The sequence below is a fragment of the Anabrus simplex genome, chromosome 2 (genome assembly GCF_040414725.1).
Source record: "Anabrus simplex isolate iqAnaSimp1 chromosome 2, ASM4041472v1, whole genome shotgun sequence".
NCBI lineage: Eukaryota > Metazoa > Arthropoda > Insecta > Orthoptera > Tettigoniidae > Anabrus > Anabrus simplex.
In genome coordinates, this window is record NC_090266.1 from 368,826,037 (window position 1) to 368,841,200 (window position 15,164).

Consider the following 15,164-nt stretch of genomic DNA (forward strand, 5'->3'; position numbering starts at 1 on the left):
TCTCAGAACTCATTTATGAAAAGACAAGGTAAACAATGGATAGGAAATCGCCCACCTGTTCGAAAGCCCTAAATGCAGATCATTGACGACTGACTATGATGTCTGTACTTCGATTCGGTTTAGAGCTGGGGGAATGTGCCGCAGGCATGATAACATTTGCTGGACGAGAGTAGAAATCTGGGAGGAAATAATCACCATGGATTGTCATTCCTGATGCTGGAATTCAAACTTCTGGACGCCGTCTGATAGTAGTTTTACAGTCGGAGTTCCCCATTGGTTTGAAATTCAGTAAACGTCCATTGTTATATGACCGCTTGTAGTGTGGTTTCATGACTTTTGTTATAGCTCCTTCAGTTTTCGTGTAATTTACCAATGAATGGGGAAACTATAGTACTAAACGGAGTTGACACTTTCATGACCACAGGAAAATAAAGTTATACTCTTGGGTCAGTTTGTCCGAGTCATTGGCTGAATGGTCAGCGTTGAGGCCTTCGGTTCAGAGGGTCCCGGGTGCGATTCCCGGCCGGGTCGGGGAATTGCCTCTGATTACTTCTTCTGGTACGGGGCTAGGTGTTTGTGTTTGTCCCAACACTTTCCTCTTCATATTTACATAGCACACTACACTACCAACCACCACAGAAACACGCAATAGTGATTACATCCCTCCATATAGGGTTGGCGTCGGGAAGGGCATCCGCCCTAAAACAGGGCCAAATCCACATGTGCTATCCAGTTCGCAACCGTGACCTCACAGGTGTGGGAAAGGGGCTGAAAAAGAAAGAAGAAGACTTGTGTCAGTTTTTAATTTGAAGTACACACGTACCTGGAGTAACCGATATTGTTTCGTGATATGCTTTGACCTCCCACCTGTGAACGTACGCGAAAATTTGGTCATTTCAAATCAGCTGGTCACCCCATCTGCATTTAGGGCAGTCGCCCAGGTGGCAGATTCCGTATCTATTGTTTTCCCAAACTTTTCTTAAATGATTGCAAAGAAGTTGGACATTCATTGAACATCTCACTTGGTAAGTTATTCCAATCCCTAACTCCCCTTCCTATAAACGAATATTTGCCCCAATTTGTCCTCTCGAATTCCAAATTTATCTTCATACTGTGATATTTCCTACATTTAGACACCACTCAAACTTATTCGTCTACTGGCGTCATTCCTTGCCATCTCTCTACTGACAGCTCGGAACATACCTCTTTAATAATACCAATATCAACATCTATATTACATACCTCTTTGTCGACCAGCTCGTCTCCTTTCTCGCAAGACTTCCCAGCCCAAACTTTGAAACATTTTTGTAACGCTACTCTTTTGTCGGAAATCACCCAGAAAAAATCGAGCTGCTTTCCTTTGGATTTTTTCCAGTTCTTGAATCAGGTAATCCTGGTGAGGGTCCCATACACTGGAACCATACTCTAGTTAGGTGTTACCAGAGATTTATATGCCCTCTCTTTTACATCCTTACTGCAACCCCTAAATACCCTCATAACCATGTGCAGGGATCTGTACACTTTATTTACAATCCCTTTTATGTGATAACCCCAATGAAGATCTTTCCTTTTATACCTAGGTACTAAGAGTGATCCCCAAGAGGGGGATGCAGTAATTAAAACTAAGAAGTAAAGGAATGTGCATAATTTGTTTTCTGAAAATCCACTTAACAGGAAGTGTTAAAAGGGGTGAATTTTAAAATGAGCATATCTACAGCCTATCTAAAAAAATACTACATATTACAGATGTGGAAATTGGTATTTTTAATCTCCTTAAAAAATAAAGTAACATGTATTTTATGTTTCGGAAAAAACACTTAAGGGGCGGGAGTTGTAAAATGGACTGTAAAAGGGGTAGAATTCTTGTTATGAGTATACTTATATCTCAAACTGAAGATGATACAGACATGAAATTTGTATTTTTCATGTCCTTTAAATTTAAAGAAACATGTAGGCCTATTCTTTTGTTTTAGGAAAATCCAATTAATTCCTCTCGAATTCCAAATTTATCTTCATACTGTGATATTTCCTACATTTAGACACCACTTAAACTTATTTGTCTACTGGCGTCATTCCTTGCCATCTCTCTACTGACAGCTCGGAACTTACCTCTTCATCGACCAGCTTGCCTCCTTTCTTGCAAGTCTTCCCAGCCCAAAAAAATGAAAAATGAGTTGGATTCTTTGTTTGAGGATATATATATATATATATATGTCAAAAACAAAGGATGTTATGGACGAGAAAATTAGTATTTGGAATCTCCTTAAAAAGAGAACATATTTTCTGGCAGGGGAGGGGGATGGAATAAACTTAAGGGGGTGTAAAAGGAGTTGATTTATTTTTATGGGGATACAAGTAAGAAGTGGACTTAAAAACAATACACCCTAAGGTTGTATTGACTAGGGGTGAGGAATGATGACAAAAATATGCCAAGGTTCTCGACCGAATTTCCGACTCCTTTCCTTTATTGCCAAAAAAAACATTATTTGTACAACTCAGGGGGTTAACTGAAATGACCTTGAACTTGATACACAACTGAAGGAACATGTTTTGAGACTGTATACCATTAGTGGTACATACGAATTCTTGCGGATGTTGATTGTCTAATATTTAAAGATTTAAACCTCTCAAATTACTAATCACTTTCCACAAGCTTAATACATATAATAAGCCTAAATAATAAATGAAGGTTCATCTCGATATTTATCAGAGATTGGTACTGCGCTCCATACACATGGTTCATAGTGTGGGTTACTGTAGTCACGTCCTAGTTCGTTAACCATGGGTAACGGCTGAGTGGCCTGTAAGTGGTCCTGGGGGTCGGGATACCAGTTGCTATGGAATGGGAATGGGCATCTCAGACATACTGTGAGTGATGACCATCCTTGTGCTCAGGCGGCTGGGACTGTACAGTCCACTATTGGTCCCTAACCCGTTAGAGGAGAGATCCTCACTTGGACTATGTGTAAGTAGAGAAGCATCCTGCTTCATGAATTTAACGAACTCAGAAGATTTTAAGCAAGCCTCGGACCTATGGGAGTAACTGAGTCCCATTCCCACTTGACAGGCGAGGGACTCCTTGGAAACAAATTGGCGAACGAAGCGGAATTCAGTTGTGAGCTATCAATATTAATGGGGCTTATGGAAGAAAGAACATAGAACTGGCGTAATCAGCAAAGAGGATGCATCTGGATATGCTAGTAGTAAGTGATATTCGGGTAAGGGGAGATATCGAGGAACAGATAGGAGATTATAAAGTGTAGCCTACTTGACGGATGTTAAAAAGGCAAGGGTAGAGTGTGGGGTAGGGCTGTTCATCAGGAATACTATTGCACACAACATAGTTTCTCTTAGGCACATAAATGAACTAATGATGTGGGTAGATTTGGCAGTTAGAAGAAATGGGATGAAAATTGCCTCAGTGTATTCACCATGTGAGGGTGCAGATGAGGATGAAGTTGACAAGTTTTATGAAGCGTTGAGTGACGTCGTAGTCAGGGTCAACACCAAGGATAGGATAGTGTTAATGGGCAATTTCAGTGCGAGAGTTGGAAATGGAACTGAAGGACACGAAAGGATGATTGGTAAATGTGAGGAAGATATGGAAGCTAATAGGAATGGGATGCATTTGCTGGAATTTTGTGCTAGTATGGGTTTAACAGTTACGAATACATTCTTCAAGCATAAGGCTATTGAACGCTACACATGGGAGGCTACAGGTACCAGATCCATAATAGACAATATCTTAACCGACTTCAAATTCAGGAAGTCTGTTTGGAATGTGCGTGTTTTTCGGGGATTTTTCGAAGATACGGACCCCTATCTAATTTGTAGCGAACTACGTAACTCTAGGCCTAGTATAGAGAAAATTAAATCTGTCTGCAAACGAATAATGGCAGAAAATCTCTAGGATGAGTAAATTAGATAGAAGTACATGGATATGATTAGTGAGAAGTTTTAAATGGTGGACAGTCAGCAGGTTCAGGATATAGAAAGAGAATGGGTGGCATACAGGAATGCTGTAGTAGAAACAGCAACGGAATGCTTAGGAACAACTTTGTGTAAAGATGGGATATGGTAGAATGATGAAGTGAGAGCAGCTTGTAAACATAAAAGGAAGCTTATCAGAAACGGCTCCAAACAAGGGCTGATGCAGACAGGGAATTGTACATAGGGCCTAATGAAAGAAACGGAGCAAAACAAATAGTTGTTGAATCCAAAAAGAAGTCATGGGAAGATTTTGGAAATAACCTGGAAAGGCTAGGTCAGGCAGGAGGGACACTTTTCTGTACAGTAATAAAGAATCTTAGAAAGGGAGGGAAAAAGGAAATGAAGCATGTTTTGGGTAATTCAGGTGGACTCATAATAGATCCCAGGGAATCATTGGACAGGTTGAGAGTATATTTTGAAAATCTTCTCAACTTAAAAAGGAAATCTTCCTGGTGGTGCCGCGAACAACCAAGCCCATGGGGAGGAGGAAAATTGTTGGTAAAATTACGCTTGAGGAAGTGGAAAGGATTTTATATAAATTCCATTGTCATAAAGCAGCAGGAATAGATGAAATTAGACCTGAAATGCTGAAGTATAGTGGGAAGGCAGGGATGAAATGGCTTCATAGAGTAGTAAGATTAGCAGGGAGTGTTGGTAAGGTACCCTTAGATTGGACAAAAGCAGAAATAGCACCTATCTATAAGTAAGGGAACAGAAAGGATTGCAAGGTAAGTCATTGATTAGTATACCAAGCAAAGTATTTACTGGCATCTTGGAAGGGAGGGTACGATCAGTGGTTGAGAGGAAGTTGGATGAAAACCAGTGTGGTTTCAGAACAAGAGGGGATGGTAAGATCAGATTTTCAGTATGCGTCAGGTAATTGAAAAATGTTACGAGAAGAATAGACAGTTGTATTTGTTTCGTGGATCTAGAGAAAGCATATGACAGGGTACCGAGGGAAAAGATGTTCGCCATACTGGGGAACTATGGTATTAACGGTAGATTATTAAAGTCAATCAAAGGCATTTATGTTGACAATTGGGCTGCAGTGAGAATTGATGGTAGAATGAGTTCTTGGTTCAGGGTACTTACAGGGGTTAAACACGGCTGTAGCCTTTCACCTTTGCTGTTCATTGTTTACATGGATCATCTGCTAAAAGATATAAAATGGCAGGGAGGAATTCAGCTAGGTGTAAATGTAGTAAGCAGTCTGGCCCATGCTGACGACTTGGTCTTAATGAAAGATTGTATCAAAAGCCTGCAGCCTAATATCTTCGAACTTGAAAATAGGTACAATGAGTATGGAATGAAAATTAGCGACTAAATTCATGCCAGCAGGTAAGAAATTCAACAGAATTGAATGTCAGATTGGTGATACAAAGCTGGAACAGGTAGATAATTTCAAGTATTTAGGATGTGTGTTCTCTCACGATTATAATAGGCCTATAGTAAGTGAGATTGAATCAAGGTGTAGTAAAGCTAATGGAGTTATCTCGCAGTTGCGATCAACAGTGTTCTGTAAGAAGGAAGTCGGCTCCCGGACGAAACTATCTTTACATTGATCTGTTTTCAGACCAACTTTGCTTTATGGGAGTGAAAGCTGGGTGGACTTAGAATATCTCATAAGTTACAAGTAACAGACATGAAAGCGAGAATGATTTCTGGTGCAAACAGGTGGGAACAATGGCAGGAGGGTACTCGGAATGACGAGGTAAAGGCTAAGTTAGGAATGAATCGATGGAAGCTGTACGCTTAAACTGGCTTCGGTGGTGGGGTCATGTGAGGCGAATGGAGGAGAATAGGTTACCTAGGAGAATAATGGAGTCTGTTATGGAGGGTAAGAGAAATAGAGGTAGATCAAGACAATGATGGATAGACTCAGTTTCTTGCGATTTAAAGATAAGAGAGATAGAACTAAATGAGGCCACACCACTAGTTGCAAATAGAAGATTGTGGTGACATTTAGGAAATTCACAGAGGCTTGTAAACTGAACGCTGAAAGGCATAACGGTTTGTAATGATAATGAATGTATGCATTTAGTGGTCTTCAAACAATACACCTGTAAGGGGTTTTAACAGGGGAATGAGGAAGGATGATAAAACTATTCAATTCTACGAAAATGTTTGAATTACAAAGTGAAAATTTCAAATCGTATCCTAGGTGTTAAAATAACAGAATATTTGAAACAAATTTAACCCCTTAAGAGAGTTAAATGGGGGTTACAATCCGAAAACAGATAGGCCTATATTCATTTATTCCTTCCGTTTAACGTATGAATGCATAAAATTTACTCATTGGGAACAAATATTTCAGGTTCCAATTCCAAAAAGGGTGTATATTTTAAATCGTAGGTGTGTACCCTATTTGGAAAAAATTTTAAACATCCCACCCCTAAGGTGTTCAATGGGGTTATCTCCGCAAAAATGAAATTATTAATCTCTCCAAAACCGTTTGACGTACAAATTTGTAATGTAACAAGAAGATTCATCGTTTATGTCCTAGGTGTATATATATTTATTTTTTTTTGCTATGGGCTTTATGTCGCACCGACACAGATAGGTCTTATGGCGACGATGGGATAGGAAAGGCCTAGGAGTTGGAAGGAAGCGGCCGTGGCCTTAATTAAGGTACAGCCCCAGCATTTGCCTGGTGTGAAAATGGGAAACCACGGAAAACCATTTTCAGGGCTGCCGATAGTGGGATTCGAACCTACTATCTCCCGGATGCAAGCTCACAGCCGCGCGCCTCTACGCGCACGGCCAACTCGCCCTGTCCTAGGTGTATAATATCATATACCGGGTACTTCAAAATAGTTCTCCCCTAAGGGGTTTAGATGGTGGTTGACTCTCAAAAAACACAATATCCATTCTTCCAAAATCGTTTCAGGCAAGATCTTAAAATTTTACATGAAGGGTGGTCTTCTTTGTCATTGATGTTAAGAAATATTTTTAGAATATTCACTGTCTAAAAAAACATTGTTTCCTCCATTATTGTTTGACGTGCATCTAAATTTCACAGGTTGGTCGCTTTTACATCCTAGATGTCAAATAAGATAGGGTTTAAAACATTCCAGTTCTTCTGTACAGGGTTCAAATGCGTATTAGATAAGAAAATTAATAGATAATCATTCCCCCAAAACAGTTCGATGTACAGGCTCAGTCGACAGTAGACCCTCCAAAATGTAAAATGTTGAAAAATGGCTTTCAGTTTAAAACCATAGCGAAGCACTGGTATCTTGCTAGTTTAATATAAATATTATGGAAAGACAGGATATTTGCAACAAATAAAGAAGTAAGCTTTCGAAGCAGAACATGTTCGGAATGACATATCTGTGTGAAAATGCGTTTTCAGTGATGACTTTTATCAAGAACAAAGCACATTGCCCGCTGTGAGATAACTGCATTGCTTCAAAAGCTGAGATATGGGTTCGACTAAATAGGTAAATGACCACTGTCATCAAGCATATTGAACTAATGCACTGACAGATGGTGAGAAATACACAGCTGTTGAAAATAAGAGAACACGAGTGGTGTGGTTGTAGGAGCTACAGTATAGTAATTGAGTCAGTTCCACTCATGGCACTCATTATTCCTGCCATATTGTGTAGTCGTGATCTTTGTTATTTTCAATATTAATTTGATAAAAATAAGGTCCCTCCAGAGTGGAAGAAGTTAGTCGCTGGCTTTTCAAATGTGGGACCGGAGTTCGAATCCTGGTTAATCCACAGTATGTGAGATTTGTTCTGTAAAGGCGGAGGTTGGACAGTTTTTCTTCGGATACTCTGGTTTCCTCTAGTCAATTTAATTCCAGCAACACACTTCATATTTCATTTCAAATCTCATGCACTCTTCTCTGAGGTTGGCATCAGGAAGGGCATGGGAATCACATCATCTCATCCCCGAAACAGTAAATAGAAATGGAACTGTGGGGTAAGGAAAATAATACTTATTAGGGGGATGAGTAGTGGCGTAGTCCTCGTGATGCCAACTAAACTGAAGTGGCAAAGGTGCTCCCCGATTTGAAAAGGTTGAGAAACATTGTATTAGGAGAAAGTAAAAAATCTGGAAATATTTCATGAATAAAATCAATACAAAAATTATGAAGTCCTTCAAGGAATTTCACATCATATTCATTCTGCTACATTTGAATAAAAATGAGTAAATTTTACACATAAGAAATTAACAAGAAAGGATTTATAAAAAAACCTTCCTTTACTATGTTTAAAAAAGATAAGAACATAATCAAACACATAACAGATCCTAAAATTAAAAGGCAGGATGTCTTAAATTTATTAAGAATGAAGCCGTGTTTTCCTGTGTCGACTTAGTTAATGCAACTTTATCAGTTTATCAAAAACTCCAAATAAAACACATAGGGCCTATAACATTATACCATAAGTTACCTGTAGTGTGTATTTTTAGCATGTATGGTAGGTATAGTGTGATATGTGATGTCTTCAAGACAAAGTGTACTAGCACCATTGGCCTCTTACCTCAGCACATTTGAATTGCTGACACCAAATATTATCAATAAGGGTAAAGAGTTCATTATAATATGCTACCTTCATAAACAGCACTGTTTTGAGATAGATACAACATATCTCCATTAAAAGAGTCTTAACTTCTTGGGAATAAGATAACTAATGACTTTCTTTTGGAAAAATTCACAAAATTAGTTTAAAATTGGAATTGGTCCTGAGGACATGAGATTAAATATATTAGAGGAATTTGACAATTGAACAAAGCTATTGGTAGAATAATTGTGTTAATAGTCACAAAGTCAAAGTCTGTCACTCAAAATAAGAAAGTAAAACATGGACAAGAATTTGAACCGTCGGCTCTCGCAAGATCCAAGCAACTGTTCAAGTATAGGCTAAAGGTGCAAAGTCGAAGGCGAAATTTCAAATCTGGAGCTGACGTAAGTTGAACCTACTCATAACACTGTCTTTCCCCTTACCTCACTTCATGGAGAGTCCGGCTCCATGGCTAAATGGTTAGCGTGCTGGCCTTTGGTCACAGGGTTCCCGGGTTCGATTCCCGGCAGGGTCGGAAATTTTAACCATCATTGGTTAATTACCCTGGCACAGGGGCTGGGTGTATGTGTTGTCACCTACGGGAGTCAAATCAAAAGACCTGCACCTGGCGAACCGAACCCGTCCTGGGATCTCCCGGCACTAAAAGCCATACGCCATTTCATTACTACGTGTAGAAATGGTCATAGTGATGTGCTTGAGCCCGGCTCGAGCTGCTCGAACAGATTGCGTCAGAGTTCGAGCTTTTGTGCGCGCCGCAACCTAGTGGCTTGCTCTTCCTAACACTCACAAGGGGGCATTCCCTACTCATCACCACCACCATCACCGATTTCGCTCAAATTTATAGAACATGCAGGGCTTGGCTAGAAATGAAAGGACCCGAAGTGGGAACTCCAGATGGCCAAGCGTATAGAAAATAAAAATGTATAACCGTATAAGCCACTCACGTTAGCGCGCACGCCTTGCCGTTGTTGGCGTAGCGGTAAGAGCTTGGACTAGTAATTCGATGGTCGTGGGTTCGGCTCCCCGTGTAGAGAATATTTTTCTCAATTTTCATATTATTCATTTATTTTATTTATTTATATGCAAAAGGCATATAGGACGTCATTTTTTTAATGAGCGCACAATTGTAGAAAATTTGGAGTTGCGAACTTTCCCGACGTGTTCAAACGGAAATTCTTCTTTTTTCTCCTTTACTGGCTATCTCCCCTCCTTGGGGAATGTGCCATAAACGTGAATAGTCGTTTCGCTGTAAGATTCGTTTTCACCTGACAAATGAAGGTTGCTCCTGGCGGCTGTACACAAACAATAGATTCTTGGCACAGGTAGAACAAAAAGTCTGACAATGAAATCCCAGTTTTTTACCTTTTCTATGCATTTTGCGTATAAATAAATAAAATTAATTATTCACCTCTTTGCGTAATTGGGAAATGAATAATATAAAAGTTGACATAAAGAAACCGTCTCCACACGGGGAGTCGAAACCACGATCATCTAATTACTAGTCCAAGCTCTTACCGTTACGCCAACAACTGTTCGGCGTGCGCACCAACGTAAGTGGCTTATACGGTGCGAGAGCAGCGTCAACATTTTTATTTTTATTTTCTTTACGCTTGGCCATCTGGAGTTCCCGCTTCGGGTACTTTCCTTTCTAGCCAAGCCCTGCATCTATATATATAAAATAAGAGTTTTGTCTGTACATTGTTCAAAATTTGAAAAGAATGGTATTTCTGTATCGGTCATGTCCACAATAACAAGGAAATGCATTTTTTTCTTTTCCGTAATTTCTGTCTGTCTGTATGTATGTATGTATGTACACGCATCACAAGAAAACGGCTGAAGAGAATTTAATGAAAATCGGAATGTTAAGTCGGGTGATGAACCGCTACAATCTACGCTATAAATTATTTTATTCACGCTGTGTGAAATGGTAGTTTAGGGAAACGCCTGAAATTTAATTCTCAAATATTTATGTTATTAGTGGTCGTGTCTTAATGAAAATCGGTATGCAAAGTCGGGGTAATAAGTCGATATAATCTAGGCCATAAATGATTGCATTTACGCTGAGTGAAATGCTAGTTGTCCGCCTCTGTGGTGTAGTGGTTAGCGTGATTAGCTGCCACCCCCCGGAGGCCCGGGTTCGATTCCCGGCTCTGCCACGAAATTTGAAAAGTGGTACGAGGGCTGGAACGGGGTCCACTCAGCCTCGGGAGGTCAACTGAGTAGAGGTGGGTTCGATTCCCACCTCAGCCATCCTAGAAGTGGTTTTCCGTGGTTTCCCACTTCTCCTCCAGGCGAATGCCGGGATGGTACCTGACTTAAGGCCACGGCCGCTTCCTTCCCTCTTCCTTGCCTATCCCTTCCAATCTTCCCATCCCTCCACAAGGCCCCTGTTCAGCATAGCAGGTGAGGCCGCCTGGGCGAGGTACTGGTCATACTCCCCAGTTGTATCCCCGACCAGGAGTCTGAAACTCCAGGACACTGCCCTTGAGGCGGTAGAGGTGGAATCCCTCGCTAAGTCCGAGGGAAAAACCGAACCTGGAGGGTAAACAGATGATGATGATGAAATGCTAGTTTAGGGGAATGCCTAAAATTTAATTTTCAAATATTTATATTATTAGTGGTCGTATCTTAATGGAAATCGGTAGACAAAGATGGGAAATAAGTCGCTACAATATAGGCTATACATAATTGTATTCACGCTGAGAAAAATGTTAGTTTAGGGGAAGGCCAAAAATTTAATTCTCAAATATTTATTATATTAGTGGTCGTATCTTCACGAAAATTGGCATGTAAAGTCGGGGAATAAGTCACTATAATCTAGGCTATCAATGATTTATTCACACTGAGTGAAATGGTAGTTTAGGGGAAGGCCTGAAATGTAATCTATATACTGTATGTATGAAATAAGAGTTTTGTCTGTACATTGCTCAGAATTTGAAAATAATGGTATTTCTGTATTGGTCATGTCCACAGTAACAAGGAAATGCATTTTTTACTTTTCCGTAATTTCTGTCTCTCTGTCTGTATGTATGTACACGCATCACGAGAAAACGGCTGAAGAGAATTTAATGAAAATCGGTATGTAAAGTCGGGGTAATAAGTCTATATAATCTAGGCCATAAATGATTGCATTCACGCTGAGTGAAATGGTAGTTTAGGGGAAGGCCTGAAATGTAATTCTCAAATAGGTTATGTTATTAGTGGTCGTATCGATAAATACTACATAACTAATATAACTTTGGTTATGTCGTAAGTTATTAGTAATTATGTAAGAAGTTATTAAATTTCCGATCACTTATGTCTTATACATTGTTACCGTACCGCATATAATCACAGAGATATTCATGAATTTAGATTTTTGTCACCAAGTCTATATCGGCGCCGAGTCACGAGAAAATGGGTAAACAGAATTTAGTGAAAATAGGTATGTAAAGTCTGAGAACAACGAACTACAGTCTACGATATAAATCATTTTGTAAGACGCCCTAATATCACAGAGTCGAAAGAAAACGAATGTAAAGGTCTGCAATATAGAAAGCTCATAAACTTTATCAACAATAACATTACATTGACCATTGTTTGTTGTGATGTGCTTTTTGTCTTCTGTTTTCACTCATCCCCGATAGATAGGATTACTGCAGCGTACCGAGGTTTTTAAAAATTTGATTTACGTCGCACCGACACAGGTAGGTCTTATGGCGACGATGGGATAGGAAGGGAATAGGGGTATGAAGGAAGCGGCCTAGGCTTTAATTAAAGTACAGTCTGGTGTGACTGGTGTGAAAATGGAAAACTACGGAATACCATCTTCAGGGATGCCGGCAGTGGGATTTGAATCCACTATCTCCCGGATGCAAGCTCACAGCTGCGCGCCCTTAACCACACGGCCAACTCGCCTGGTCGTACCGACTGTAACAGCCTGCCTGTATATTGGCGGGAAGTAGCTGGGGAGTTAGATAACTTTCTTCTTTAGCATGCAATTCCTCTGGTTCATACATTTTCTGATATTACTGGTACGTAACACACTGGTTCATCATAGCATTCGAGCTATTCAATCCCTACTCTGAGGCACTGATTGGAAATGAGTAGTGTGCATATTTAACGGAATAATGACAGAGGAGTGTTCACGGCAGTCTGCGACCTGGTTATTCCAGCTCTGGAACTTTGGAATGTTAGATAGGCACCGTAGTACTCTTCGTTGAAAGTGAGAAAGTGTGTGGTTTTTCATTTGATCGAGTATTTTATATAACATTGCTATCAATCGCTACATTCCTACTGACGTTTTTGTAATGACCTATGTTGAATTGAGTTAGGAAAACCACCAAGTCGGTCTTTCTGAGAATCCCGTAGCGAAGTACGGGTACATCAGCTAGTGTTATATACATTTGAGCGAAATCGGTGGTGACGAGTAGGGAATGCCCCCTTGTCAGATAACGTGAGAAGGATGTGTATTATGCCGGACAGTACCTGTTCGTCCTCTCTTCGCTGTTACTTCCGTGCCTTCTGCATCATTTCGACCCGTATCTGTATCTTAGAGACAATCAGAATTTGTGTTTGTGCGATGATTCGTTACAAATGCCTCCTCAGAATAAACGAATTGTCTACTAAAATGTGTTGTTTGGGCATGAATTGTCCTAATGTTACTACAAGTGTCGAAGTAGTTATAAGACTAAAAACGTATGACATTTTGTCTTCGGTTGTTGGTATATTTGTTATCAGTTCATCTATACTATTACTAAAAATGAGATGATGTCTCTTTTGTTTGTTCTGGGCAGGCTCGAAAACTATTGGACCGATTGGCCGGAAATTTGGTAAGGATATAACTTGAAATTCTGCGTCACGGAAGGGATATCATTGATTTTAATATATTTCACGTAATCAGATAGTTAACATTGCTGCATAATAAAGGTCTGCACACACTGACGCGGGAGCGGGAACGATCCCGTTGCGAACTACGTATTATGAGTACAGCGGGATATGGATCCATTCACACCTGTGCGTCACTCTCCAGCCTACATGGCGGGATTGCTGCGAACCATTTTCAGTTCGCTGCATGCAGCGTTTTTCCGCGTCCCGCATTCATTGTGACAGTAGCAATGGTGACTGAACTGTTGATAGAGTGCGTTAAGAAACATCCAATGCTTTACGACATGAGTAATGAAGATTACAAGAATGTTAGGAAGAAATATATGTTGTGGGATGAAATAGGATAAGAACTGCGTATACCTGGTAATTATCACTGTTTGTAACATTTTTGCACACATTTCTCCATTCGTAAACTTCCAGATACAAGTAAGATGTATACTAAAACTATCTATACACTGTTGTTATGCATGCCAAAGAACTCCACAAATTTCTCACGATCATTGAAGGCTACAGCGGGTGCTCGTCGTACATCATTGTCAACATTTTCAAAGGTTCCATGTCCTGATTCAGGTGGATTTAATTCTTTGTAATATGCTGAATTTTCTCTCAGGTAATTGTGCAGAATGCACGTTGTTCTAATGATAAGCTTAGCTGTGTCCACATGAACTTCCACGGGTCTGTAATAAATTCTCCATTTCTGTGCTAATATGCCGAAGGCATTTTCCACGACCCTTCTTGCTCAACACAGTCGATGGTTGTAATTTATTTTTGCGCTTGTCTCCTTTTGCTTGCCTGTATGGAAACGATCTCATTAAGTAACATTTCAGAGGAAACGCTTCGTCGCCGATTATGACATAAGGCGCAGGCACGTTCTGTCCAGGAATGCTAAGAGCGCCCGCTTCTAACCGTTGTCCCATTACAGGGTTCTGGAAAATACCACATCACGGTACTTTCCGTACCCTTCGATATCCACACATAGGAACTTGTAATCTGTATGTCTATTAAAGCAGTTTCATTGCTGGACAACCCAGGGTCACAGAAATAATTGGGATAAGGCAAAGAAAGTAGTAGTAATTAATAACAATATGAACCTGCGGTGATCATTTTTAGCATCTGCTAGAAGCAGAAGCACTTCCCCATCAGACGAATCCATTTCAGCTACTGTTTCCCGCTCCGGTGTGAAGACAAGGACGAACTTAGCAGCGACCGCGGGATTGTAAGTTTCGCTCACGCTCCCGCGTCCCGCATTGGTGTGTGTGCAGACCTTCAGAATAGTATTACCGTATTCATAATGTTGTGTCAGTCGTACGGTTTTTACAAGATACAAAAGTACTGCATTGGGAGGCAGTACTTCCGTTAATACCTACGCGGGGAATATTACGGATACACGCCTTGTGTTTTTCATAGCATATTATCATAATCCAACACTTCTAATTTTATAGATAGCCTTTATTCCCCACAAGATATACGTCAATAACTGAATTAAGTAATATATGACTGCACGCACCTTCGTTATCAATAGTCATACACGTGCGTAAGCGGTGCTTCTCTTCATATGCTGTTTGCATATCTGCACGTTCGCGCTGTAGCTCGAATCAGCCTCCGCTTTCAGTCACGTGACTGCTCGAGCTGCTTCGAACAGGCTCGAACCTCGGCGCGTATCGCGATCACTAGTAAAGATGCTCCAATAAAGATTCCCATGAGGTAGGAAGTAGGAATTAGTCCCGCTCTCCATCCACCACCGATGTTTCAATGTGAACTATTGAGTAGGCC